The following is a 27,945-nucleotide window of genomic DNA, read 5'->3' on the forward strand; positions in this document are numbered from 1 at the left end:
CAGAGAGTGATAGAGAGTGTCAGAGAGTCATAGAGAGTGTCAGAGAGTGATAGAGAGTGTCAGAGAGTGTCAGAGAGTGTCAGAGTGTGATAGAGAGTGTCAGAGAGTGTCAGAGAGTGTCAGAGAGTGTCAGAGAGTGATAGTGAGTGTCAGAGAGTGTCAGAGAGTGTCAGAGAGTGTCAGAGAGTGATAGTGAGTGTCAGAGAGTGATAGTGAGTGTCAGAGAGTGATACAGAGTGATAGTGAGTATCAGATAGTGCTAGAGAGTGTCAGAGAGTGTCAGAGAGTGATAGAGAGTGTCAGAGAGTGTCAGAGAGTGATACAGAGTGATAGAGAGGTTCAGAGAGTGTCAGAGAGTGATAGAGAGTGTCAGAGAGTGATAGAGACTGTCAGAGAGTGATAGAGAGTGATAAAGAGTTTCAGAGAGTGTCAGAGAGTGTCTGAGAGTGTCAGAGAGTGATAGAGAGTGATAGAGAGCGTCAGAGAGTGTCAGAGAGTGTCAGAGAGTGTCAGAGAGTGATAGTGAGTGTCTGAGAGTGTCAGAGAGTGATAGAGAGTGATAGAGAGGTTCAGAGAGTGTCAGAGAGTGATAGAGAGTGTCAGAGAGTGATAGAGAGTGTCAGAGAGTGATAGAGAGTGTCAGAGAGTGATAGAGAGTGTCAGAGAGTGTCAGAGAGTGTCAGAGAGTGATAGAGAGTGATAGAGAGTTTCAGAGAGTGTCAGAGAGTTTCAGAGAGTGATAGAGAGTGTCAGAGAGTGTCAGAGAGTGATAGAGAGTGTCAGAGAGTGTCAGAGAGTGATAGAGAGTGATAGAGAGTGTCAGAGAGTGTCAGAGAGTGTCAGAGAGTGTCAAAGAGTGTCAGAGAGTGATAGAGAGTGATAGAGAGGTTCAGAGAGTGTCAGAGAGTGATAGAGAGTGTCAGAGAGTGATAGAGAGTGTCAGAGAGTGTCAGAGAGTGTCAGAGAGTGATAGAGAGTGTCAGAGAGTGATAGAGAGTGTCAGAGAGTCATAGAGAGTGTCAGAGAGTGATAGAGAGTGTCAGAGAGTGTCAGAGAGTGTCAGAGTGTGATAGAGAGTGTCAGAGAGTGTCAGAGAGTGTCAGAGAGTGTCAGAGAGTGATAGTGAGTGTCAGAGAGTGTCAGAGAGTGTCAGAGAGTGTCAGAGAGTGATAGTGAGTGTCAGAGAGTGATAGTGAGTGTCTGAGAGTATCAGATAGTGCTAGAGAGTGTCAGAGAGTGTCAGAGAGTGATAGAGAGTGTCAGAGAGTGTCAGAGAGTGTCAGAGAGTGATACAGAGTGATAGAGAGGTTCAGAGAGTGTCAGAGAGTGATAGAGAGTGTCAGAGAGTGATAGAGACTGTCAGAGAGTGATAGAGAGTGATAAAGAGTTTCAGAGAGTGTCAGAGAGTGTCTGAGAGTGTCAGAGAGTGATAGAGAGTGATAGAGAGCGTCAGAGAGTGTCAGAGAGTGTCAGAGAGTGTCAGAGAGTGATAGTGAGTGTCTGAGAGTGTCAGAGAGTGATAGAGAGTGATAGAGAGGTTCAGAGAGTGTCAGAGAGTGATAGAGAGTGTCAGAGAGTGATAGAGAGTGTCAGAGAGTGATAGAGAGTGTCAGAGAGTGATAGAGAGTGTCAGAGAGTGTCAGAGAGTGTCAGAGAGTGATAGAGAGTGATAGAGAGTTTCAGAGAGTGTCAGAGAGTTTCAGAGAGTGATAGAGAGTGTCAGAGAGTGTCAGAGAGTGATAGAGAGTGTCAGAGAGTGTCAGAGAGTGATAGAGAGTGTCAGAGAGTGATAGAGAGTGTCAGAGAGTGATAGAGAGTGTCAGAGAGTGTCAGAGAGTGATAGAGAGTGATAGAGAGTTTCAGAGAGTGTCAGAGAGTTTCAGAGAGTGATAGAGAGTGTCAGAGAGTGTCAGAGAGTGATAGAGAGTGTCAGAGAGTGTCAGAGAGTGTCAGAGAGTGATAGAGAGTGATAGAGAGCTTCAGAGAGTGTCAGAGAGTTTCAGAGAGTGTCAGAGAGTGGTAGAGAGTGTCAGAGACTGATAGAGAGTGTCAGAGAGTGTCAGAGAGTGATAGAGAGTGATAGAGAGTGTCAGAGAGTGATAGAGAGTGTCAGAGAGTGATAGAGAGTGTCAGAGAGTGTCAGAGAGTGATAGAGAGTGTCAGAGAGAGATAGAGAGTGTCAGAGAGTGATAGAGAGTTTCAGAGGGTGTCAGAGAGTGTCTGAGAAGGTCAGAGAGTGATAGAGAGTGATAGAGAGTGTCAGAGAGTGTCAGAGAGTGTCAGAGAGTGTCAGAGAGTGTCAGAGAGTGTCAGAGAGTGATAGAGAGTGATAGAGAGTGATAGAGAGTGGCAGAGAGTGGCAGAGAGTGGCAGAGAGTGATAGAGAGTGATAGAGAGTTTCAGAGAGTGTCAGAGAATGTCAGAGAGTGATAGAGAGTGTCAAAGAGTGATAGAGAGTGTCAGAGAGTGTCAGAGAGTATCAGAGAGTGATAGAGAGTGATAGAGAGATTCAGAGAGTGTCAGAGAGTATCAGAGAGTGATAGAGAGTGATAGAGAGATTCAGAGAGTGTCAGAGAGTGTCTGAGAGTGTCAGAGAGTGATAGAGAGTGATAGAGGGTGTCAGAGAGTGTCTGAGAGTGTCAGAGAGTGATAGAGAGTGTCAGAGAGTGATAGAGAGTGTCAGAGAGTGATAGAGAGTGTCAGAGAGTGATAGAGAGTGTCAGAGACTGTCAGAATTTGTCAGAGAGTGATAGAGAGTGATAGAGAGTTTCAGAGAGTGTCAGAGAGTGTCAGAGAGTGATAGAGAGTGTCAGAGAGAGATAGAGAGTGTCAGAGAGTGTCAGAGAGTGATACAGAGTGATACAGAGTGATAGAGAGGTTCAGAGAGTGACAGAGAGTGTTAGAGAGTGTCAAAGAGTGATAGAGAGTGTCAGAGAGTGTCAGAGAGTGATAGAGAGTGATAGAGAGTTTCAGAGAGTGTCAGAGAGTTTCAGAGAGTTTCAGAGAGTGATAGAGAGTTTCAGAGAGTGTCAGAGAGCGTCAGAGAGTGTCAGAGAGTGTCAGAGAGTGATAGTGAGTGATAGAGAGTTTCAGAGAGTGTCAGAGAGTGTCAGAGAGTGATAGAGAGTGTCAGAGAGTGTCAGAGAGTGATAGTGAGTGATAGTGAGTGTCTGAGAGTGTCCGATAGTGTCAGAGAGTGTCAGAGAGTGTCAGAGACTGTCAGAGAGTTTCTGAGAGTATCAGATAGTGATAGAGAGTGTCAGAGAGTGTCAGATAGTGATAGTGAGTGTCTGGGAGCGTCAGAGAGTGTCAGAGAGTGATAGAGAGTGTCAGAGAGTGTCAGAGAGTGTCAGAGAGTGATAGAGAGTTATATAGAGTGTCAGAGAGTGCCTCAGAGTGTCAGAGAGTGATAGAGAGAGTCAGAGAATGTCAGAGAGTTTCAGAGAGTGTCAGAGAATGTCAGAGAGTGATAGAGAGTGTCAGAGAGTGATAGAGAGTGTCAGAGAGTGTCAGATAGTGATAGTGAGTGATAGAGAGTGTCAGAGAGTGATAGAGAGTGTCAGAGAGTGATAGAGAGTTTCAGAGAGTGTCAGAGAATGTCGGAGAGTGATGGAGAGTGTCAGAGAGTGATACAGAGTGTCAGAGAGTGATAGAGAGTGATAAAGAGTTTCAGAAAGTGTCAGAGAGTGTCTGAGAGTGTCAGAGAGTGATAGAGAGTGATAGAGAGTGATAGAGAGTGTCAGAGAGTGATAGAGAGTGATAGAGAGCGTCAGAGAGTGTCAGAGAGTGTCAGAGAGTGTCAGAGAGTGATAGAGAGGTTCAGAGAGTGTCAGAGAGTGATAGAGAGTGTCAGAGAGTGATAGAGAGTGTCAGAGAGTGATAGAGAGTGTCAGAGAGTGTCAGAGAGTGATAGAGAGTGAGAGAGAGTGAGAGAGAGTTTCAGAGAGTGTCAGAGAGTTTCAGAGAGTGATAGAGAGTGTCAGAGAGTGTCAGAGAGTGATAGAGAATGTCAGAGAGTGTCAGAGAGTGTCAGAGAGTGTCAGAGAGTGATAGAGAGTGTCAGAGACTGATAGAGAGTGTCAGAGAGTGTCAGAGAGTGATAGAGAGTGATAGAGAGTGATAGAGAGTGTCAGAGACTGTCAGAGAGTGTCAGAGAGTGATAGAGAGTGATAGAGAGTTTCAGAGAGTGTCAGAGAGTGATAGAGAGTGTCAGAGAGTGATAGAGAGTGATAGAGAGTTTCAGAGAGTGATAGAGAGTGGCAGAGAGTGATAGAGAGTTTCAGAGAGTGTCAGAGAGCGTCAGAGAGTGTCAGAGAGTGATAGTGAGTGATAGAGAGTTTCAGAGAGTGTCAGAGAGTGATAGAGAGTTTCAGAGAGTTTCAGAGAGTGATAGAGAGTGACAGAGAGTGATAGAGAGTTTCAGAGAGTGTCAGAGAGCGTCAGAGAGTGTCAGAGAGTGATAGTGAGTGATAGAGAGTGATAGAGAGTGTCAGAGAGTTTCAGAGAGTGTCAGAGAGTGGTAGAGAGTGTCAGAGACTGATAGAGAGTGTCAGAGAGTGTCAGAGAGTGATAGAGAGTGTCAGAGAGTGATAGAGAGTGTCAGAGAGTGTCAGAGAGTGTCAGAGAGTGATAGAGAGTGATAGAGAGTTTCAGAGAGTTTCAGAGAGTGTCAGAGAGTGTCAGAAAGTGATAGAGAGTGTCAGAGAGAGATAGAGAGTGTCAGAGAGAGATAGAGTGTGTCAGAGAGTGTCAGAGAGTGATACAGAGTGTCAGAGAGTGTCAGAGAGTGTCAGAGAGTGACAGAGAGTGATAGAGAGTTTCAGAGAGTGTCAGAGAGCGTCAGAGAGTGTCAGAGAGTGATAGTGATTGATAGAGAGTTTCAGAGAGTGTCAGAGAGTGTCAGAGAGTGATAGAGAGTGTCAGAGAGTGTCAGAGAGTGATAGTGAGTGTCTGAGACTGTCCGATAGTGTCAGAGAGTGTCAGAGAGTGTCAGAGAGTGTCAGAGAGTGATAGTGAGTTTCTGAGAGTATCAGATAGTGATAGAGAGTGTCAGAGAGTGTCAGATAGTGATAGTGAGTGTCTGGGAGCGTCAGAGAGTGTCAGAGAGTGATAGAGAGTGTCAGAGAGTGTCAGAGAGTGATAGAGAGTGATATAGAGTGATAGAGAGTGTCACAGAGTGCCTCAGAGTGTCAGAGAGTGATAGAGAGAGTCAGAGACTGTCAGAGAGTTTCAGAGAGTGTCAGAGAATGTCAGAGAGTGATAGAGAATGTCAGAGAGTGATAGAGAGTGTCAGAGAGTGATAGAGAGTGTCAGAGAGTGTCAGAGAGTGATAGAGAGTGATAGAAAGTGTCAGAGAGTGACAGAGAGTGTCAGATAGTGATAGTGAGTGATAGAGAGTGCCAGAGAGTGATAGAGAGTGTCAGAGAGTGTCAGAGAGTGTCAGAGAGTGTCAGAGAGTGTCAGAGAAGGTCAGAGAGTGATATAGAGCGATAGAGAGTTTCAGAGAGTGTCAGAGAATGTCAGAGAGTGATGGAGAGTGTCAAAGAGTGATAGAGAGTGTCAGAGAGTGTCAGAGAGTGTCAGAGAGTGATAGAGAGTGATAGAGAGTGATAGAGAGTTTCAGAGGGTGTCAGAGAGTGTCTGAGAAGCTCAGAGAGTGATAGAGAGTGATAGAGAGTGTCAGAGAGTGTCAGAGAGTGTCAGAGAGTGATAGAGAGTGATAGAGAGTGATAGAGAGTGTCAGAGAGTGTCAGAGAGTGATAGTGAGTGTCTGAGAGTGATAGAGAGTGTCAGAGAGTGGCAGAGAGTGATAGAGAGTTTCAGAGAGTGTCAGAGAATGTCAGAGCGTGATAGAGAGTGTCAAAGAGTGATAGAGAGTTTCAGAGAGTGGCAGAGAGTGTCTGAGAGTGTCAGAGAGTGATAGAGAGTGTCAGAGAGTGATAGAGAGTGATAGAGAGTGTCAGAGAGTGTCAGAGAGTGATAGAGAGTGTCAGAGAGTGATAGAGAGTGATAGAGAGTGTCAGAGAGTGTCAGAGAGTGATAGAGAGTGTCAGAGAGTGTCAGAGAGTGTCAGAGAGTGATAGAGAGTGATAGAGAGCTTCAGAGAGTGTCAGAGAGTGTCAGAAAGTGATAGAGAGTGTCAGAGAGAGATAGAGAGTGTCAGAGAGTGTCAGAGAGTGATACAGAGTGTCAGAGAGTGTCAGAGAGTGCAGAGAGTGATAGAGAGTGATAGAGAGTGATAGAGAGTTTCAGAGAGTTTCAGAGAGTGATAGAAAGTGACAGAGAGTGATAGAGAGTTTCAGAGAGTGTCAGAGAGCGTCAGAGAGTGTCAGAGAGTGATAGTGAGTGATAGAGAGTTTCAGAGAGTGTCAGAGAGTGATAGAGAGTGTCAGAGAGTGTCAGAGAGTGATAGTGAGTGTCTGAGAGTGTCCGATAGTGTCAGAGAGTGTCAGAGAGTGTCAGAGAGTGTCAGAGAGTGTCAGAGAGTATCAGATAGTGATAGAGAGTGTCAGAGAGTGTCAGATAGTGATAGTGAGTGTCTGGGAGCGTCAGAGAGTGTCAGAGAGTGATAGAGAGTGTCAGAGAGTGATAGAGAGTGTCACAGAGTGCCTCAGAGTGTCAGAGAGTGATAGAGAGAGTCAGAGACTGTCAGAGAGTTTCAGAGAGTGTCAGAGAATGTCAGAGAGTGATAGAGAGTGTCAGAGAGTGACAGAGAGTGTCAGATAGTGATAGTGAGTGATAGAGAGTGTCAGAGTGATAGAGAGTGTCAGAGAGTGTCAGAGAGTGATAGTGAGTGATAGTGAGTGTCTGAGAGTGTCCGATAGTGTCAGAGAGTGTCAGAGAGTGTCAGAGACTGTCAGAGAGTTTCTGAGAGTATCAGATAGTGATCGAGAGTGTCAGAGAGTGTCAGATAGTGATAGTGAGTGTCTGGGAGCGTCAGAGAGTGTCAGAGAGTGATAGAGAGTGTCAGAGAGTGTCAGAGAGTGTCAGAGAGTGTCAGAGAGTGTCAGAGAGTGTCAGAGAGTGATAGAGAGTGATATAGAGTGTCAGAGAGTGCCTCAGAGTGTCAGAGAGTGATAGAGAGTGATAGAGAGAGTCAGAGACTGTCAGAGAGTTTCAGAGAGTGTCAGAGAATGTCAGAGAGTGATAGAGAGTGTCAGAGAGTGATAGAGAGTGTCAGAGAGTGTCAGATAGTGATAGTGAGTGATAGAGAGTGTCAGAGAGTGATAGAGAGTGTCAGAGAGTGATAGAGAGTGATAGAGAGAGTCAGAGACTGTCAGAGAGTTTCAGAGAGTGTCAGAGAATGTCGGAGAGTGATGGAGAGTGTCAGAGAGTGATACAGAGTGTCAGAGAGTGATAGAGAGTGATAAAGAGTTTCAGAAAGTGTCAGAGAGTGTCTGAGAGTGTCAGAGAGTGATAGAGAGTGATAGAGAGTGATAGAGAGCGTCAGAGAGTGATAGAGAGCGTCAGAGAGTGTCAGAGAGTGATAGAGAGTGATAGAGAGCGTCAGAGAGTGTCAGAGAGTGTCAGAGAGTGATAGAGAGGTTCAGAGAGTGTCAGAGAATGATAGAGAGTGTCAGAGAGTGATAGAGAGTGTCAGAGAGTGATAGAGAGTGTCAGAGAGTGTCAGAGAGTGAGAGAGAGTGAGAGAGAGTTTCAGAGAGTGTCAGAGAGTTTCAGAGAGTGATAGAGAGTGTCAGAGAGTGTCAGAGAGTGATAGAGATTGATAGAGAGGTTCAGAGAGTGTCAGAGAGCGATAGAGAGTGTCAGAGAGTGATAGAGAGTGCCAGAGAGTGTCAGAGAGTGTCAGAGAGTGATAGAGATTGATAGAGAGTTTCAGAGAGTGTCAGAGAGTGTCAGAGAGTGACAGAGAGTGTCAGAGAGTGATAGAGAGTGTCAGAGAGTGATAGAGAGTGTCAGAGAGTGTCAGAGAGTGTCAGAGAGTGATAGAGAGTGATAGAGAGGTTCAGAGAGTGTCAGAGAGTGATAGAGAGTGTCGGAGAGTGATAGAGAGTGCCAGAGAGTGTCAGAGAGTGTCAGATAGTGATAGAGAGTGATAGAGAGTTTCAGAGAGTGTCAGAGAGTGTCAGAGAGTGATAGAGAGTGTCAGAGAGTGATAGAGAGTGTCAGAGAGTGTCAGAGAGTGTCAGAGAGTGATAGAGTGTGTCGGAGAGTTTCAGAGAGTGTCTGAGAGTGTCAGAGAGTGTCAGAGAATGTCAGAGAGTGATAGAGAGTGTCAGAGAGTGATAGAGAGTGTCAGAGAGTGATAGAGAGTGATAGAGAGTGATAGAGAGTGTCAGAGAGTGTCTGAGAGTGTCAGAGAGTGATAGAGAGTGATAGAGAGTGTCAGAGAGTGTCAGAGAGTGATAGAGAGTGATAGAGAGTGTCAGAGAGTGTCAGAGAGTGATAGAGAGTGATAGTGAGTGTCAGAGAGTGTCTGAGAGTGTCAGAGAGTGATAGAGAGTGATAGAGAGTGTCAGAGAGTGTCAGAGAGTGATAGAGAGTGTCAGAGAGTGATAGAGAGTGTCAGAGAGTGATAGAGCGTGATAGAGAGTGATAGAGAGTGTCAGAGAGTGTCAGAGTGTGATAGAGAGTGATAGAGAGTGTCAGAGAGTGTCAGAGAGTGTCAGAGAGTGATAGAGAGTGATAGAGAGTGTCAGAGAGTGTCAGAGAGTGTCTGAGAGTGTCAGAGAGTGTCAAAGAGTGTCAGAGAGTGATAGAGAGTGATAGAGAGGTTCAGAGAGTGTCAGAGAGTGATAGAGAGTGTCAGAGAGTGATAGAGAGTGATAGAGAGTGATAGAGAGTGTCAGAGAGTGTCAGAGAGTGTCAGAGAGTGATAGAGAGTGTCAGAGAGTGATAGAGAGGTTCAGAGAGTGTCAGAGAGTGATAGAGAGTGTCAGAGAGTGATAGAGAGTGTCAGAGAGTGATAGAGAGTGTCAGAGAGTGTCAGAGAGTGATAGAGAGTGATAGAGAGTGTCTGAGAGTGTCATAGAGTGTCAGAGAGTGATAGAGAGTGATAGAGAGTGTCAGAGAGTGTCAGAGAGTGATAGAGAGTGATAGAGAGTGATAGAGAGTGTCAGATAGTGTCAGAGAGTGTCAGAGAGTGATAGAGAGTGTCAGAGAGTGTCAGAGAGTGATAGAGAGTGATAGAGAGTGATAGAGAGTGTCCAAGAGTGTCAGAGAGTGATAGAGAGTGTCAGAGAGTGTCAGAGAGTGTCAGAGAGTGTCAAAGAGTGTCAGAGAGTGATAGAGAGTGATAGAGAGGTTCAGAGAGTGTCAGAGAGTGATAGAGAGTGTCAGAGAGTGATAGAGAGTGTCAGAGAGTGTCAGAGAGTGTCAGAGAGTGATAGAGAGTGTCAGAGAGTGATAGAGAGTGTCAGAGAGTCATAGAGAGTGTCAGAGAGTGATAGAGAGTGTCAGAGAGTGTCAGAGTGTGATAGAGAGTGTCAGAGAGTGTCAGAGAGTGTCAGAGAGTGTCAGAGAGTGATAGTGAGTGTCAGAGAGTGTCAGAGAGTGTCAGAGAGTGTCAGAGAGTGATAGTGAGTGTCAGAGAGTGATAGTGAGTGTCTGAGAGTATCAGATAGTGCTAGAGAGTGTCAGAGAGTGTCAGAGAGTGATAGAGAGTGTCAGAGAGTGTCAGAGAGTGATACAGAGTGATAGAGAGGTTCAGAGAGTGTCAGAGAGTGATAGAGAGTGTCAGAGAGTGATAGAGACTGTCAGAGAGTGATAGAGAGTGATAAAGAGTTTCAGAGAGTGATAGAGAGCGTCAGAGAGTGTCAGAGAGTGATAGTGAGTGTCTGAGAGTGTCAGAGAGTGATAGAGAGGTTCAGAGAGTGTCAGAGAGTGATAGAGAGTGTCAGAGAGTGATAGAGAGTGTCAGAGAGTGATAGAGAGTGTCAGAGAGTGTCAGAGAGTGTCAGAGAGTGATAGAGAGCGATAGAGAGTTTCAGAGAGTGTCAGAGAGTTTCAGAGAGTGATAGAGAGTGTCAGAGAGTGTCAGAGAGTGATAGAGAGTGTCAGAGAGTGTCAGAGAGTGATAGAGAGTGTCAGAGAGTGATAGAGAGTGTCAGAGAGTGATAGAGAGTGTCAGAGAGTGTCAGAGAGTGATAGAGAGTGTCAGAGAGTGTCAGAGAGTGTCAGAGAGTGATAGAGAGTGATAGAGAGCTTCAGAGAGTGTCAGAGAGTTTCAGAGAGTGTCAGAGAGTGGTAGAGAGTGTCAGAGACTGATAGAGAGTGTCAGAGAGTGTCAGAGAGTGATAGAGAGTGATAGAGAGTGTCAGAGAGTGATAGAGAGTGTCAGAGAGTGATAGAGAGTGTCAGAGAGTGTCAGAGAGTGATAGAGAGTGTCAGAGAGAGATAGAGAGTGTCAGAGAGTGATAGAGAGTTTCAGAGGGTGTCAGAGAGTGTCTGAGAAGGTCAGAGAGTGATAGAGAGTGATAGAGAGTGTCAGAGAGTGTCAGAGGGTGTCAGAGAGTGTCTGAGAAGGTCAGAGAGTGATAGAGAGTGATAGAGAGTGTCAGAGAGTGATAGAGAGTGGCAGAGAGTGGCAGAGAGTGATAGAGAGTGATAGAGAGTTTCAGAGAGTGTCAGAGAATGTCAGAGAGTGATAGAGAGTGTCAAAGAGTGATAGAGAGTGTCAGAGAGTGTCAGAGAGTGTCAGAGAGTGATAGAGAGTGATAGTGAGATTCAGAGAGTGTCAGAGAGTATCAGAGAGTGATAGAGAGTGATAGAGAGATTCAGAGAGTGTCAGAGAGTGTCTGAGAGTGTCAGAGAGTGATAGAGAGTGATAGAGGGTGTCAGAGAGTGTCTGAGAGTGTCAGAGAGTGATAGAGAGTGTCAGAGAGTGATAGAGAGTGTCAGAGAGTGATAGAGAGTGTCAGAGACTGTCAGAGAGTGTCAGAGAGTGATAGAGAGTGATAGAGAGTTTCAGAGAGTGTCAGAGAGTGTCAGAGAGTGATAGAGAGTGTCAGAGAGAGATAGAGAGTGTCAGAGAGTGTCAGAGAGTGATACAGAGTGATACAGAGTGATAGAGAGGTTCAGAGAGTGACAGAGAGTGTTAGAGAGTGTCAAAGAGTGATAGAGAGTGTCAGAGAGTGTCAGAGAGTGATAGAGAGTGATAGAGAGTTTCAGAGAGTGTCAGAGAGTTTCAGAGAGTTTCAGAGAGTGATAGAGAGTTTCAGAGAGTGTCAGAGAGCGTCAGAGAGCGTCAGAGAGCGTCAGAGAGTGTCAGAGAGTGATAGTGAGTGATAGAGAGTTTCAGAGAGTGTCAGAGAGTGTCAGAGAGTGATAGAGAGTGTCAGAGAGTGTCAGAGAGTGATAGTGAGTGATAGTGAGTGTCTGAGAGTGTCCGATAGTGTCAGAGAGTGTCAGAGAGTGTCAGAGACTGTCAGAGAGTTTCTGAGAGTATCAGATAGTGATAGAGAGTGTCAGAGAGTGTCAGATAGTGATAGTGAGTGTCTGGGAGCGTCAGAGAGTGTCAGAGAGTGATAGAGAGTGTCAGAGAGTGTCAGAGAGTGTCAGAGAGTGATAGAGAGTGATATAGAGTGTCAGAGAGTGCCTCAGAGTGTCAGAGAGTGATAGAGAGAGTCAGAGAATGTCAGAGAGTTTCAGAGAGTGTCAGAGAATGTCAGAGAGTGATAGAGAGTGTCAGAGAGTGATAGAGAGTGTCAGAGAGTGTCAGATAGTGATAGTGAGTGATAGAGAGTGTCAGAGAGTGATAGAGAGTGTCAGAGAGTGATAGAGAGTTTCAGAGAGTGTCAGAGAATGTCGGAGAGTGATGGAGAGTGTCAGAGAGTGATACAGAGTGTCAGAGAGTGATAGAGAGTGATAAAGAGTTTCAGAAAGTGTCAGAGAGTGTCTGAGAGTGTCAGAGAGTGATAGAGAGTGATAGAGAGTGATAGAGAGTGTCAGAGAGTGATAGAGAGTGATAGAGAGCGTCAGAGAGTGTCAGAGAGTGTCAGAGAGTGATAGAGAGGTTCAGAGAGTGTCAGAGAGTGATAGAGAGTGTCAGAGAGTGATAGAGAGTGTCAGAGAGTGATAGAGAGTGTCAGAGAGTGTCAGAGAGTGATAGAGAGTGAGAGAGAGTGAGAGAGAGTTTCAGAGAGTGTCAGAGAGTTTCAGAGAGTGATAGAGAGTGTCAGAGAGTGTCAGAGAGTGATAGAGAGTGTCAGAAAGTGTCAGAGAGTGATAGAGAGTGTCAGAGAGTGTCAGAGAGTGATAGAGAGTGATAGAGAGTGATAGAGAGTGTCAGAGACTGTCAGAGAGTGTCAGAGAGTGATAGAGAGTGATAGAGAGTTTCAGAGAGTGTCAGAGAGTGATAGAGAGTGTCAGAGAGTGATAGAGAGTGATAGAGAGTTTCAGAGAGTGATAGAGAGTGGCAGAGAGTGATAGAGAGTTTCAGAGAGTGTCAGAGAGCGTCAGAGAGTGTCAGAGAGTGATAGTGAGTGATAGAGAGTTTCAGAGAGTGTCAGAGAGTGATAGAGAGTTTCAGAGAGTTTCAGAGAGTGATAGAGAGTGACAGAGAGTGATAGAGAGTTTCAGAGAGTGTCAGAGAGCGTCAGAGAGTGTCAGAGAGTGATAGTGAGGGATAGAGAGTGATAGAGAGTGTCAGAGAGTTTCAGAGAGTGTCAGAGAGTGGTAGAGAGTGTCAGAGACTGATAGAGAGTGTCAGAGAGTGTCAGAGAGTGATAGAGAGTGTCAGAGAGTGATAGAGAGTGTCAGAGAGTGTCAGAGAGTGTCAGAGAGTGATAGAGAGTGATAGAGAGTTTCAGAGAGTTTCAGAGAGTGTCAGAGAGTGATAGAGAGTGATAGAGAGTGTCAGAGAGTGATAGAGAGTGTCAGAGAGTGATAGAGAGTGTCAGAGAGTGTCAGAGAGTGATAGAGAGTGATAGAGAGTGTCTGAGAGTGTCATAGAGTGTCAGAGAGTGATAGAGAGTGATAGAGAGTGTCAGAGAGTGTCAGAGAGTGATAGAGAGTGATAGAGAGTGATAGAGAGTGTCAGATAGTGTCAGAGAGTGTCAGAGAGTGATAGAGAGTGTCAGAGAGTGTCAGAGAGTGATAGAGAGTGATAGAGAGTGATAGAGAGTGTCCAAGAGTGTCAGAGAGTGATAGAGAGTGATAGAGAGTGTCAGAGAGTGTCAGAGAGTGTCAGAGAGTGTCAAAGAGTGTCAGAGAGTGATAGAGAGTGATAGAGAGGTTCAGAGAGTGTCAGAGAGTGATAGAGAGTGTCAGAGAGTGATAGAGAGTGTCAGAGAGTGTCAGAGAGTGTCAGAGAGTGATAGAGAGTGTCAGAGAGTGATAGAGAGTGTCAGAGAGTCATAGAGAGTGTCAGAGAGTGATAGAGAGTGTCAGAGAGTGTCAGAGTGTGATAGAGAGTGTCAGAGAGTGTCAGAGAGTGTCAGAGAGTGTCAGAGAGTGATAGTGAGTGTCAGAGAGTGTCAGAGAGTGTCAGAGAGTGTCAGAGAGTGATAGTGAGTGTCAGAGAGTGATAGTGAGTGTCTGAGAGTATCAGATAGTGCTAGAGAGTGTCAGAGAGTGTCAGAGAGTGATAGAGAGTGTCAGAGAGTGTCAGAGAGTGTCAGAGAGTGATACAGAGTGATAGAGAGGTTCAGAGAGTGTCAGAGAGTGATAGAGAGTGTCAGAGAGTGATAGAGACTGTCAGAGAGTGATAGAGAGTGATAAAGAGTTTCAGAGAGTGTCAGAGAGTGTCTGAGAGTGTCAGAGAGTGATAGAGAGTGATAGAGAGCGTCAGAGAGTGTCAGAGAGTGATAGTGAGTGTCTGAGAGTGTCAGAGAGTGATAGAGAGTGATAGAGAGGTTCAGAGAGTGTCAGAGAGTGATAGAGAGTGTCAGAGAGTGATAGAGAGTGTCAGAGAGTGATAGAGAGTGTCAGAGAGTGTCAGAGAGTATCAGAGAGTGATAGAGAGCGATAGAGAGTTTCAGAGAGTGTCAGAGAGTTTCAGAGAGTGATAGAGAGTGTCAGAGAGTGTCAGAGAGTGATAGAGAGTGTCAGAGAGTGTCAGAGAGTGATAGAGAGTGTCAGAGAGTGATAGAGAGTGTCAGAGAGTGATAGAGAGTGTCAGAGAGTGTCAGAGAGTGATAGAGAGTGTCAGAGAGTGTCAGAGAGTGTCAGAGAGTGATAGAGAGTGATAGAGAGCTTCAGAGAGTGTCAGAGAGTTTCAGAGAGTGTCAGAGAGTGGTAGAGAGTGTCAGAGACTGATAGAGAGTGTCAGAGAGTGTCAGAGAGTGATAGAGAGTGATAGAGAGTGTCAGAGAGTGATAGAGAGTGTCAGAGAGTGATAGAGAGTGTCAGAGAGTGTCAGAGAGTGATAGAGAGTGTCAGAGAGAGATAGAGAGTGTCAGAGAGTGATAGAGAGTTTCAGAGGGTGTCAGAGAGTGTCTGAGAAGGTCAGAGAGTGATAGAGAGTGATAGAGAGTGTCAGAGAGTGTCAGAGGGTGTCAGAGAGTGTCTGAGAGTGATAGAGAGTGGCAGAGAGTGGCAGAGAGTGGCAGAGAGTGATAGAGAGTGATAGAGAGTTTCAGAGAGTGTCAGAGAATGTCAGAGAGTGATAGAGAGTGTCAAAGAGTGATAGAGAGTGTCAGAGAGTGTCAGAGAGTGTCAGAGAGTGATAGAGAGTGATAGTGAGATTCAGAGAGTGTCAGAGAGTATCAGAGAGTGATAGAGAGTGATAGAGAGATTCAGAGAGTGTCAGAGAGTGTCTGAGAGTGTCAGAGAGTGATAGAGAGTGATAGAGGGTGTCAGAGAGTGTCTGAGAGTGTCAGAGAGTGATAGAGAGTGTCAGAGAGTGATAGAGAGTGTCAGAGAGTGATAGAGAGTGTCAGAGAGTGTCAGAGAGTGTCAGAGAGTGTCAGAGAGTGATAGAGATTGTCAGAGAGTGTCAGAGAGTGTCAGAGAGTGATAGAGAGTGTCAGAGAGAGATAGAGAGTGTCAGAGAGTGTCAGAGAGTGATACAGAGTGATACAGAGTGATAGAGAGGTTCAGAGAGTGACAGAGAGTGTTAGAGAGTGTCAAAGAGTGATAGAGAGTGTCAGAGAGTGTCAGAGAGTGATAGAGAGTGATAGAGAGTTTCAGAGAGTGTCAGAGAGTTTCAGAGAGTTTCAGAGAGTGATAGAGAGTTTCAGAGAGTGTCAGAGAGCGTCAGAGAGCGTCAGAGAGCGTCAGAGAGTGTCAGAGAGTGATAGTGAGTGATAGAGAGTTTCAGAGAGTGTCAGAGAGTGTCAGAGAGTGATAGAGAGTGTCAGAGAGTGTCAGAGAGTGATAGTGAGTGATAGTGAGTGTCTGAGAGTGTCCGATAGTGTCAGAGAGTGTCAGAGAGTGTCAGAGACTGTCAGAGAGTTTCTGAGAGTATCAGATAGTGATAGAGAGTGTCAGAGAGTGTCAGATAGTGATAGTGAGTGTCTGGGAGCGTCAGAGAGTGTCAGAGAGTGATAGAGAGTGTCAGAGAGTGTCAGAGAGTGTCAGAGAGTGATAGAGAGTGATATAGAGTGTCAGAGAGTGCCTCAGAGTGTCAGAGAGTGATAGAGAGAGTCAGAGAATGTCAGAGAGTTTCAGAGAGTGTCAGAGAATGTCAGAGAGTGATAGAGAGTGTCAGAGAGTGATAGAGAGTGTCAGAGAGTGTCAGATAGTGATAGTGAGTGATAGAGAGTGTCAGAGAGTGATAGAGAGTGTCAGAGAGTGATAGAGAGTTTCAGAGAGTGTCAGAGAATGTCGGAGAGTGATGGAGAGTGTCAGAGAGTGATACAGAGTGTCAGAGAGTGATAGAGAGTGATAAAGAGTTTCAGAAAGTGTCAGAGAGTGTCTGAGAGTGTCAGAGAGTGATAGAGAGTGATAGAGAGTGATAGAGAGTGTCAGAGAGTGATAGAGAGTGATAGAGAGCGTCAGAGAGTGTCAGAGAGTGTCAGAGAGTGATAGAGAGGTTCAGAGAGTGTCAGAGAGTGATAGAGAGTGTCAGAGAGTGATAGAGAGTGTCAGAGAGTGATAGAGAGTGTCAGAGAGTGTCAGAGAGTGATAGAGAGTGAGAGAGAGTGAGAGAGAGTTTCAGAGAGTGTCAGAGAGTTTCAGAGAGTGATAGAGAGTGTCAGAGAGTGTCAGAGAGTGATAGAGAGTGTCAGAAAGTGTCAGAGAGTGATAGAGAGTGTCAGAGAGTGTCAGAGAGTGATAGAGAGTGATAGAGAGTGATAGAGAGTGTCAGAGACTGTCAGAGAGTGTCAGAGAGTGATAGAGAGTGATAGAGAGTTTCAGAGAGTGTCAGAGAGTGATAGAGAGTGTCAGAGAGTGATAGAGAGTGATAGAGAGTTTCAGAGAGTGATAGAGAGTGGCAGAGAGTGATAGAGAGTTTCAGAGAGTGTCAGAGAGCGTCAGAGAGTGTCAGAGAGTGATAGTGAGTGATAGAGAGTTTCAGAGAGTGTCAGAGAGTGATAGAGAGTTTCAGAGAGTTTCAGAGAGTGATAGAGAGTGACAGAGAGTGATAGAGAGTTTCAGAGAGTGTCAGAGAGCGTCAGAGAGTGTCAGAGAGTGATAGTGAGGGATAGAGAGTGATAGAGAGTGTCAGAGAGTTTCAGAGAGTGTCAGAGAGTGGTAGAGAGTGTCAGAGACTGATAGAGAGTGTCAGAGAGTGTCAGAGAGTGATAGAGAGTGTCAGAGAGTGATAGAGAGTGTCAGAGAGTGTCAGAGAGTGTCAGAGAGTGATAGAGAGTGATAGAGAGTTTCAGAGAGTTTCAGAGAGTGTCAGAGAGTGTCAGAAAGTGATAGAGAGTGTCAGAGAGAGATAGAGAGTGTCAGAGAGAGATAGAGAGTGTCAGAGAGTGTCAGAGAGTGATACAGAGTGTCAGAGAGTGTCAGAGAGTGTCAGAGAGTGACAGAGAGTGATAGAGAGTTTCAGAGAGTGTCAGAGAGCGTCAGAGAGTGTCAGAGAGTGATAGTGAGTGATAGAGAGTTTCAGAGAGTGTCAGAGAGTGTCAGAGAGTGATAGAGAGTGTCAGAGAGTGTCAGAGAGTGATAGTGAGTGTCTGAGACTGTCCGATAGTGTCAGAGAGTGTCAGAGAGTGTCAGAGAGTGATAGTGAGTTTCTGAGAGTATCAGATAGTGATAGAGAGTGTCAGAGAGTGTCAGATAGTGATAGTGAGTGTCTGGGAGCGTCAGAGAGTGTCAGAGAGTGATAGAGAGTGTCAGAGAGTGTCAGAGAGTGATAGAGAGTGATAGAGAGTGATAGAGAGTGTCACAGAGTGCCTCAGAGTGTCAGAGAGTGATAGAGAGAGTCAGAGACTGTCAGAGAGTTTCAGAGAGTGTCAGAGAATGTCAGAGAGTGATAGAGAATGTCAGAGAGTGATAGAGAGTGTCAGAGAGTGATAGAGAGTGTCAGAGAGTGTCAGAGAGTGATAGAGAGTGATAGAAAGTGTCAGAGAGTGACAGAGAGTGTCAGATAGTGATAGTGAGTGATAGAGAGTGCCAGAGAGTGATAGAGAGTGTCAGAGAGTGTCAGAGAGTGTCAGAGAGTGTCAGAGAGTGTCAGAGAGTGTCAGAGAGTGTCAGAGAGTGATATAGCGCGATAGAGAGTTTCAGAGAGTGTCAGAGAATGTCAGAGAGTGATGGAGAGTGTCAAAGAGTGATAGAGAGTGTCAGAGAGTGTCAGAGAGTGTCAGAGAGTGATAGAGAGTGATAGAGAGTGATAGAGAGTTTCAGAGGGTGTCAGAGAGTGTCTGAGAAGCTCAGAGAGTGATAGAGAGTGATAGAGAGTGTCAGAGAGTGTCAGAGAGTGTCAGAGAGTGATAGAGAGTGATAGAGAGTGATAGAGAGTGTCAGAGAGTGTCAGAGAGTGATAGTGAGTGTCTGAGAGTGATAGAGAGTGTCAGAGAGTGGCAGAGAGTGATAGAGAGTTTCAGAGAGTGTCAGAGAATGTCAGAGCGTGATAGAGAGTGTCAAAGAGTGATAGAGAGTTTCAGAGAGTGGCAGAGAGTGTCTGAGAGTGTCAGAGAGTGATAGAGAGTGTCAGAGAGTGATAGAGAGTGATAGAGAGTGTCAGAGAGTGTCAGAGAGTGATAGAGAGTGTCAGAGAGTGATAGAGAGTGATAGAGAGTGTCAGAGAGTGTCAGAGAGTGATAGAGAGTGTCAGAGAGTGTCAGAGAGTGTCAGAGAGTGATAGAGAGTGATAGAGAGCTTCAGAGAGTGTCAGAGAGTGTCAGAAAGTGATAGAGAGTGTCAGAGAGAGATAGAGAGTGTCAGAGAGTGTCAGAGAGTGATACAGAGTGTCAGAGAGTGTCAGAGAGTGTCAGAGAGTGATAGAGAGTGATAGAGAGTTTCAGAGAGTTTCAGAGAGTGATAGAGAGTTTCAGAGAGTGTCCGATAGTGTCAGAGAGTGTCAGAGAGTGTCAGAGAGTGTCAGAGAGTGTCAGAGAGTATCAGATAGTGATAGAGAGTGTCAGAGAGTGTCAGATAGTGATAGTGAGTGTCTGGGAGCGTCAGAGAGTGTCAGAGAGTGATAGAGAGTGTCAGAGAGTGATAGAGAGTGTCACAGAGTGCCTCAGAGTGTCAGAGAGTGATAGAGAGAGTCAGAGACTGTCAGAGAGTTTCAGAGAGTGTCAGAGAATGTCAGAGAGTGATAGAGAGTGTCAGAGAGTGATAGAGAGTGTCAGAGAGTGATAGAGAGTGATAGAGAGTGATAGAAAGTGTCAGAGAGTGACAGAGAGTGTCAGATAGTGATAGTGAGTGATAGAGAGTGTCAGAGTGATAGAGAGTGTCAGAGAGTGTCAGAGAGTGATAGTGAGTGATAGTGAGTGTCTGAGAGTGTCCGATAGTGTCAGAGAGTGTCAGAGAGTGTCAGAGACTGTCAGAGAGTATCTGAGAGTATCAGATAGTGATAGAGAGTGTCAGAGAGTGTCAGATAGTGATAGTGAGTGTCTGGGAGCGTCAGAGAGTGTCAGAGAGTGATAGAGAGTGTCAGAGAGTGTCAGAGAGTGTCAGAGAGTGATAGAGAGTGATATAGAGTGTCAGAGAGTGCCTCAGAGTGTCAGAGAGTGATAGAGAGTGATAGAGAGAGTCAGAGACTGTCAGAGAGTTTCAGAGAGTGTCAGAGAATGTCAGAGAGTGATAGAGAGTGTCAGAGAGTGATAGAGAGTGTCAGAGAGTGTCAGATAGTGATAGTGAGTGATAGAGAGTGTCAGAGAGTGATAGAGAGTGTCAGAGAGTGATAGAGAGTTTCAGAGAGTGTCAGAGAATGTCGGAGAGTGATGGAGAGTGTCAGAGAGTGATACAGAGTGTCAGAGAGTGATAGAGAGTGATAAAGAGTTTCAGAAAGTGTCAGAGAGTGTCTGAGAGCGTCAGAGAGTGATAGAGAGCGTCAGAGAGTGTCAGAGAGTGATAGAGAGTGATAGAGAGCGTCAGAGAGTGTCAGAGAGTGTCAGAGAGTGATAGAGAGGTTCAGAGAGTGTCAGAGAGTGATAGAGAGTGTCAGAGAGTGATAGAGAGTGTCAGAGAGTGATAGAGAGTGTCAGAGAGTGTCAGAGAGTGAGAGAGAGTGAGAGAGAGTTTCAGAGAGTGTCAGAGAGTTTCAGAGAGTGATAGAGAGTGTCAGAGAGTGTCAGAGAGTGATAGAGAGTGATAGAGAGTGTCAGAGAGTGTCAGAGAGTGTCAGAGAGTGTCAGAGAGTGTCAGAGAGTGATAGAGAGTGTCAGAGACTGATAGAGAGTGTCAGAGAGTGTCAGAGAGTGATAGAGAGTGATAGAGAGTGATAGAGAGTGTCAGAGACTGTCAGAGAGTGTCAGAGAGTGATAGAGAGTGTCAGAGAGTGATAGAGAGTGTCAGAGAGTGATAGAGAGTGATAGAGAGTTTCAGAGAGTGATAGAGAGTGATATAGAGCGATAGAGAGTTTCAGAGAGTGTCAGAGAATGTCAGAGAGTGATGGAGAGTGTCAAAGAGTGATAGAGAGTGTCAGAGAGTGTCAGAGAGTGTCAGAGAGTGATAGAGAGTGATAGAGAGTGATAGAGAGTTTCAGAGGGTGTCAGAGAGTGTCTGAGAAGCTCAGAGAGTGATAGAGAGTGATAGAGAGTGTCAGAGAGTGTCAGAGAGTGTCAGAGAGTGATAGAGAGTGATAGAGAGTGATAGAGAGTGTCAGAGAGTGTCAGAGAGTGATAGTGAGTGTCTGAGAGTGATAGAGAGTGTCAGAGAGTGGCAGAGAGTGATAGAGAGTTTCAGAGAGTGTCAGAGAATGTCAGAGCGTGATAGAGAGTGTCAAAGAGTGATAGAGAGTTTCAGAGAGTGGCAGAGAGTGTCTGAGAGTGTCAGAGAGTGATAGAGAGTGTCAGAGAGTGATAGAGAGTGATAGAGAGTGTCAGAGAGTGTCAGAGAGTGATAGAGAGTGTCAGAGAGTGATAGAGAGTGATAGAGAGTGTCAGAGAGTGTCAGAGAGTGATAGAGAGTGTCAGAGAGTGTCAGAGAGTGTCAGAGAGTGATAGAGAGTGATAGAGAGCTTCAGAGAGTGTCAGAGAGTGTCAGAAAGTGATAGAGAGTGTCAGAGAGAGATAGAGAGTGTCAGAGAGTGTCAGAGAGTGATACAGAGTGTCAGAGAGTGTCAGAGAGTGTCAGAGAGTGATAGAGAGTGATAGAGAGTTTCAGAGAGTTTCAGAGAGTGATAGAGAGTTTCAGAGAGTGTCCGATAGTGTCAGAGAGTGTCAGAGAGTGTCAGAGAGTGTCAGAGAGTGTCCGATAGTGTCAGAGAGTGTCAGAGAGTGTCAGAGAGTGTCAGAGAGTGATAGAGAGTGATAGAGAGTTTCAGAGAGTTTCAGAGAGTGATAGAGAGTGACAGAGAGTGATAGAGAGTTTCAGAGAGTGTCAGAGAGCGTCAGAGAGTGTCAGAGAGTGATAGTGAGTGATAGAGAGTGATAGAGAGTTTCAGAGAGTGTCAGAGAGCGTCAGAGAGTGTCAGAGAGTGTCAGAGAGTGTCAGAGAGTGATAGAGAGTGATAGAGAGTGTCAGAGAGTGTCAGAGAGTGTCAGAGAGTGTCAGAGAGTGTCTGAGAGTGTCAGAGAGTGATAGAGAGTGATAGAGAGCTTCAGAGAGTGTCAGAGAGTTTCAGAGAGTGTCAGAGAGTGTCAGAGAGTGTCAGAGAGTGATAGAGAGTGATAGAGAGTTTCAGAGAGTTTCAGAGAGTGTCAGAGACTGATAGAGAGTGTCAGAGAGTGTCAGAGAGTGATAGAGAGTGTCAGAGAGTGATAGAGAGTGTCAGAGAGTGTCAGAGAGTGTCAGAGAGTGATAGAGAGTGATAGAGAGTTTCAGAGAGTTTCAGAGAGTGTCAGAGAGTGTCAGAAAGTGATAGAGAGTGTCAGAGAGAGATAGAGAGTGTCAGAGAGAGATAGAGAGTGTCAGAGAGTGTCAGAGAGTGATACAGAGTGTCAGAGAGTGTCAGAGAGTGTCAGAGAGTGACAGAGAGTGATAGAGAGTTTCAGAGAGTGTCAGAGAGTGATAGAGAGTGTCAGAGAGTGTCAGAGAGTGATAGTGAGTGTCTGAGAGTGTCCGATAGTGTCAGAGAGTGTCAGAGAGTGTCAGAGAGTGTCAGAGAGTGATAGTGAGTTTCTGAGAGTATCAGATAGTGATAGAGAGTGTCAGAGAGTGTCAGATAGTGATAGTGAGTGTCTGGGAGCGTCAGAGAGTGTCAGAGAGTGATAGAGAGTGTCAGAGAGTGTCAGAGAGTGATAGAGAGTGATAGAGAGTGATAGAGAGTGTCACAGAGTGCCTCAGAGTGTCAGAGAGTGATAGAGAGAATGTCAGAGACTGTCAGAGAGTTTCAGAGAGTGTCAGAGAATGTCAGAGAGTGATAGAGAATGTCAGAGAGTGATAGAGAGTGTCAGAGAGTGATAGAGAGTGTCAGAGAGTGTCAGAGAGTGTCAGAGAGTGATAGAGAGTGATAGAAAGTGTCAGAGAGTGATAGAGAGTGTCAGAGAGTGTCAGAGAGTGATAGAGAGTGATAGAAAGTGTCAGAGAGTGACAGAGAGTGTCAGATAGTGATAGTGAGTGATAGAGAGTGCCAGAGAGTGATAGAGAGTGTCAGAGAGTGTCAGAGAGTGTCAGAGAGTGTCAGAGAGTGTCAGAGAAGGTCAGAGAGTGATATAGAGCGATAGAGAGTTTCAGAGAGTGTCAGAGAATGTCAGAGAGTGATGGAGAGTGTCAAAGAGTGATAGAGAGTGTCAGAGAGTGTCAGAGAGTGTCAGAGAGTGATAGAGAGTGATAGAGAGTGATAGAGAGTTTCAGAGGGTGTCAGAGAGTGTCTGAGAAGCTCAGAGAGTGATAGAGAGTGATAGAGAGTGTCAGAGAGTGTCAGAGAGTGATAGAGAGTGATAGAGAGTGATAGAGAGTGTCAGAGAGTGTCAGAGAGTGATAGTGAGTGTCTGAGAGTGATAGAGAGTGTCAGAGAGTGGCAGAGAGTGATAGAGAGTTTCAGAGAGTGTCAGAGAATGTCAGAGCGTGATAGAGAGTGTCAAAGAGTGATATAGAGTTTCAGAGAGTGGCAGAGAGTGTCTGAGAGTGTCAGAGAGTGATAGAGAGTGTCAGAGAGTGATAGAGAGTGATAGAGAGTGTCAGAGAGTGTCAGAGAGTGATAGAGAGTGTCAGAGAGTGATAGAGAGTGATAGAGAGTGTCAGAGAGTGTCAGAGAGTGATAGAGAGTGTCAGAGAGTGTCAGAGAGTGTCAGAGAGTGATAGAGAGTGATAGAGAGCTTCAGAGAGTGTCAGAGAGTGTCAGAAAGTGATAGAGAGTGTCAGAGAGAGATAGAGAGTGTCAGAGAGTGTCAGAGAGTGATACAGAGTGTCAGAGAGTGTCAGAGAGTGTCAGAGAGTGATAGAGAGTGATAGAGAGTGATAGAGAGTTTCAGAGAGTTTCAGAGAGTGATAGAAAGTGACAGAGAGTGATAGAGAGTTTCAGAGAGTGTCAGAGAGCGTCAGAGAGTGTCAGAGAGTGATAGTGAGTGATAGAGAGTTTCAGAGAGTGTCAGAGAGTGTCAGAGAGTGATAGAGAGTGTCAGAGAGTGTCAGAGAGTGATAGTGAGTGTCTGAGAGTGTCCGATAGTGTCAGAGAGTGTCAGAGAGTGTCAGAGAGTGTTAGAGAGTGTCAGAGAGTGTCAGATAGTGATAGTGAGTGTCTGGGAGCGTCAGAGAGTGTCAGAGAGTGATAGAGAGTGTCAGAGAGTGATAGAGAGTGTCACAGAGTGCCTCAGAGTGTCAGAGAGTGATAGAGAGAGTCAGAGACTGTCAGAGAGTTTCAGAGAGTGTCAGAGAATGTCAGAGAGTGATAGAGAGTGTCAGAGAGTGATAGAGAGTGTCAGAGAGTGATAGAGAGTGATAGAGAGTGATAGAAAGTGTCAGAGAGTGACAGAGAGTGTCAGATAGTGATAGTGAGTGATAGAGAGTGTCAGAGTGATAGAGAGTGTCAGAGAGTGTCAGAGAGTGTCAGAGAGTGATATAGAGCGATAGAGAGTTTCAGAGAGTGTCAGAGAATGTCAGAGAGTGATGGAGAGTGTCAAAGAGTGATAGAGAGTGTCAGAGAGTTTCAGAGAGTGTCAGAGAGTGATAGAGAGTGATAGAGAGTTTCAGAGGGTGTCAGAGAGTGTCTGAGAAGCTCAGAGAGTGATAGAGAGTGATAGAGAGTGTCTGAGAAGCTCAGAGAGTGATAGAGAGTGATAGAGAGTGTCAGAGAGTGTCAGAGAGTGATAGAGAGTGATAGAGAGTGTCAGAGAGTGTCAGAGAGTGATAGAGAGAGATAGAGAGTGATAGAGAGTGTCAGAGAGTGTCAGAGAGTGTCAGAGAGTGATAGAGAGTGATAGAGAGTGTCAGAGAGTGTCAGAGAGTGTCAAAGAGTGATAGAGAGTGTCAGAGAGTGTCAGAGAGTGATAGAGAGTTTCAGAGAGTGATAGAGAGTGTCAGAGAGTGTCAGAGAGTGTCAGAGAGTGATAGAGAGTGATAGAGAGTGATAGAGAGTGATAGAGGGTGATAGAGGGTGTCAGAGAGTGTCTGAGAGTGTCTGAGAGTGTCAGAGAGTGATAGAGAGTGTCAGAGAGTGATAGAGAGTGTCAGAGACTGTCAGAGAGTGTCAGAGAGTGATAGAGAGTGTCAGAGAGAGATAGAGAGTGTCAGAGAGTGTCAGAGAGTGATACAGAGTGATACAGAGTGATAGAGAGGTTCAGAGAGTGACAGAGAGTGATAGAGAGTGTCAAAGAGTGATAGAGAGTGTCAGAGAGTGTCAGAGAGTGATAGAGAGTGATAGAGAGTGATAGAGAGTGATAGAGAGTGATAGAGAGTGTCAGAGAGTGTCAGAGAGTGATAGAGAGTGTCAGAGAGTGTCAGAGAGTGTCAGAGAGTGTCAGAGAGTGATAGAGAGTGTCAGAGAGTGATAGAGAGTGTCAGAGAGTGTCAGAGAGTGATAGAGAGTGTCAGAGAGTGATAGAGAGTGTCAGAGAGTGTCAGAGAGTGATAGTGAGTGTCTGAGAGTGTCAGAGAGTGATAGTGAGTGTCTGAGAGTGTCAGAGAGTGTCAGAGTGTGATAGAGAGTGATAGAGAGTTTCAGAGAGTGTCAGAGAGTGATAGAGAGTGATAGAGAGTGATAGAGAGTGTCAAAGAGTGATAGAGAGTGTCAGAGAGTGTCAGAGAGTGATAGAGAGTGATAGAGAGTGATAGAGAGTTTCAGAGAGTGTCAGAGAGTGATAGAGAGTGTCAGAGAGTGATAGAGAGTGTCAGAGAGTGATAGAGAGTGTCAGAGAGTGTCAGAGAGTGATAGTGAGTGTCTGAGAGTGTCAGAGAGTGATAGTGAGTGTCTGAGAGTGTCAGAGAGTGTCAGAGTGTGATAGAGAGTGATAGAGAGTTTCAGAGAGTGTCAGAGAGTGATAGAGAGTGATAGAGAGTGATAGAGAGTGTCAAAGAGTGATAGAGAGTGTCAGAGAGTGTCAGAGAGTGATAGAGAGTGATAGAGAGTGATAGAGAGTTTCAGAGAGTGATAGAAAGTGACAGAGAGTGATAGAGAGTTTCAGAGAGTGTCAGAGAGCGTCAGAGAGTGTCAGAGAGTGATAGTGAGTGATAGAGAGTTTCAGAGAGTGTCAGAGAGTGTCAGAGAGTGATAGAGAGTGTCAGAGAGTGTCAGAGAGTGATAGTGAGTGTCTGAGAGTGTCCGATAGTGTCAGAGAGTGTCAGAGAGTGTCAGAGAGTGTCAGAGAGTGTTAGAGAGTGTCAGAGAGTGTCAGATAGTGATAGTGAGTGTCTGGGAGCGTCAGAGAGTGTCAGAGAGTGATAGAGAGTGTCAGAGAGTGATAGAGAGTGTCACAGAGTGCCTCAGAGTGTCAGAGAGTGATAGAGAGAGTCAGAGACTGTCAGAGAGTTTCAGAGAGTGTCAGAGAATGTCAGAGAGTGATAGAGAGTGTCAGAGAGTGATAGAGAGTGTCAGAGAGTGATAGAGAGTGATAGAGAGTGATAGAAAGTGTCAGAGAGTGACAGAGAGTGTCAGATAGTGATAGTGAGTGATAGAGAGTGTCAGAGTGATAGAGAGTGTCAGAGAGTGTCAGAGAGTGTCAGAGAGTGATATAGAGCGATAGAGAGTTTCAGAGAGTGTCAGAGAATGTCAGAGAGTGATGGAGAGTGTCAAAGAGTGATAGAGAGTGTCAGAGAGTTTCAGAGAGTGTCAGAGAGTGATAGAGAGTGATAGAGAGTTTCAGAGGGTGTCAGAGAGTGTCTGAGAAGCTCAGAGAGTGATAGAGAGTGATAGAGAGTGTCTGAGAAGCTCAGAGAGTGATAGAGAGTGATAGAGAGTGTCAGAGAGTGTCAGAGAGTGATAGAGAGTGATAGAGAGTGTCAGAGAGTGTCAGAGAGTGATAGTGAGTGTCTGAGAGTGATGGAGAGTGTCAGAGAGTGTCAGAGAGTGGCAGAGAGTGATAGAGAGTGATAGAGAGTTTCAGAGAGTGTCAGAGAATGTCAGAGAATGTCAGAGCGTGATAGAGAGTGTCAAAGAGTGATAGAGAGTTTCAGAGAGTGTCAGAGAGTTTCAGAGAGTGTCAGAGAGTGATAGAGAGTGTCAGAGAGTGATAGAGAGTGTCAGAGAGTGTCAGAGAGTGTCAGAGAGTGATAGAGAGTGATAGAGAGTGTCAGAGAGTGTCAGAGAGTGGCAGAGAGTGATAGAGAGTGATAGAGAGTTTCAGAGAGTGTCAGAGAATGTCAGAGAGTGATAGAGAGTGTCAAAGAGTGATAGAGAGTGTCAGAGAGTGTCAGAGAGTGTCAGAGAGTATCAGAGAGTGATAGAGAGTGATAGAGAGATTCAGAGAGTGTCAGAGAGTGTCAGAGAGTGTCTGAGAGTGTCAGAGAGTGATAGAGAGTGTCAGAGAGTGATAGAGAGTGTCAGAGACTGTCAGAGAGTGTCAGAGAGTGATAGAGAGTGATAGAGAGTGTCAGAGAGAGATAGAGAGTGTCAGAGAGTGTCAGAGAGTGATACAGAGTGATAGAGAGTGTCAGAGAGTGATAGAGAGTGTCAGAGAGTGATAGAGAGTGTCACAGACTGTCAGAGAGTGTCAGAGAGTGATAGAGAGTGATGGAGAGTGATGGAGAGTGATGGAGAGTGATAGAGAGTGTCAGAGAGAGATAGAGAGTGTCAGAGAGTGTCAGAGAGTGATAGAGAGTGATAGAGAGTGTCAGAGAGTGATAGAGAGTGTCAGAGACTGTCAGAGAGTGTCAGAGAGTGATAGAGAGTGTCAGAGAGAGATAGAGAGTGTCAGAGAGTGTCAGAGAGTGATACAGAGTGATAGAGAGGTTCAGAGAGTGACAGAGAGTGATAGAGAGTGTCAAAGAGTGATAGAGAGTGATAGAGAGTGTCAGAGAGAGATAGAGAGTGTCAGAGAGTGTCAGAGAGTGATACAGAGTGATAGAGAGGTTCAGAGAGTGACAGAGAGTGTCAGAGAGTGTCAGAGAGTGATAGAGAGTGATAGAGAGTGTCAGAGAGTGTCTGAGAGTGTCTGAGAGTGTCTGAGAGTGTCTGAGAGTGATAGAGAGAGATAGAGAGTGATAGAGAGTGTCAGAGAGTGTCAGAGAGTGTCAGAGAGTGTCAGAGAGTGATAGAGAGTGATAGAGAGTGTCAGAGAGTGTCAGAGAGTGTCAAAGAGTGATAGAGAGTGTCAGAGAGTGTCAGAGAGTGATAGAGAGTTTCAGAGAGTGATAGAGAGTGTCAGAGAGTGTCAGAGAGTGTCAGAGAGTGATAGAGAGTGATAGAGAGTGATAGAGAGTGATAGAGAGTGATAGAGGGTGATAGAGGGTGTCAGAGAGTGTCTGAGAGTGTCTGAGAGTGTCAGAGAGTGATAGAGAGTGTCAGAGAGTGATAGAGAGTGTCAGAGACTGTCAGAGAGTGTCAGAGAGTGATAGAGAGTGTCAGAGAGAGATAGAGAGTGTCAGAGAGTGTCAGAGAGTGATACAGAGTGATACAGAGTGATAGAGAGGTTCAGAGAGTGACAGAGAGTGATAGAGAGTGTCAAAGAGTGATAGAGAGTGTCAGAGAGTGTCAGAGAGTGATAGAGAGTGATAGAGAGTGATAGAGAGTGATAGAGAGTGATAGAGAGTGTCAGAGAGTGTCAGAGAGTGATAGAGAGTGTCAGAGAGTGTCAGAGAGTGTCAGAGAGTGTCAGAGAGTGATAGAGAGTGTCAGAGAGTGATAGAGAGTGTCAGAGAGTGTCAGAGAGTGATAGTGAGTGTCTGAGAGTGTCAGAGAGTGATAGAGAGTGTCAGAGAGAGATAGAGAGTGTCAGAGAGTGTCAGAGAGTGATAGAGAGTGATAGAGAGTGTCAGAGAGTGATAGAGAGTGTCAGAGACTGTCAGAGAGTGTCAGAGAGTGATAGAGAGTGTCAGAGAGAGATAGAGAGTGTCAGAGAGTGTCAGAGAGTGATACAGAGTGATAGAGAGGTTCAGAGAGTGACA

Source organism: Heterodontus francisci, chromosome 45 (genome assembly GCF_036365525.1).
Source record: "Heterodontus francisci isolate sHetFra1 chromosome 45, sHetFra1.hap1, whole genome shotgun sequence".
NCBI classification, from domain to species: domain Eukaryota; kingdom Metazoa; phylum Chordata; class Chondrichthyes; order Heterodontiformes; family Heterodontidae; genus Heterodontus; species Heterodontus francisci.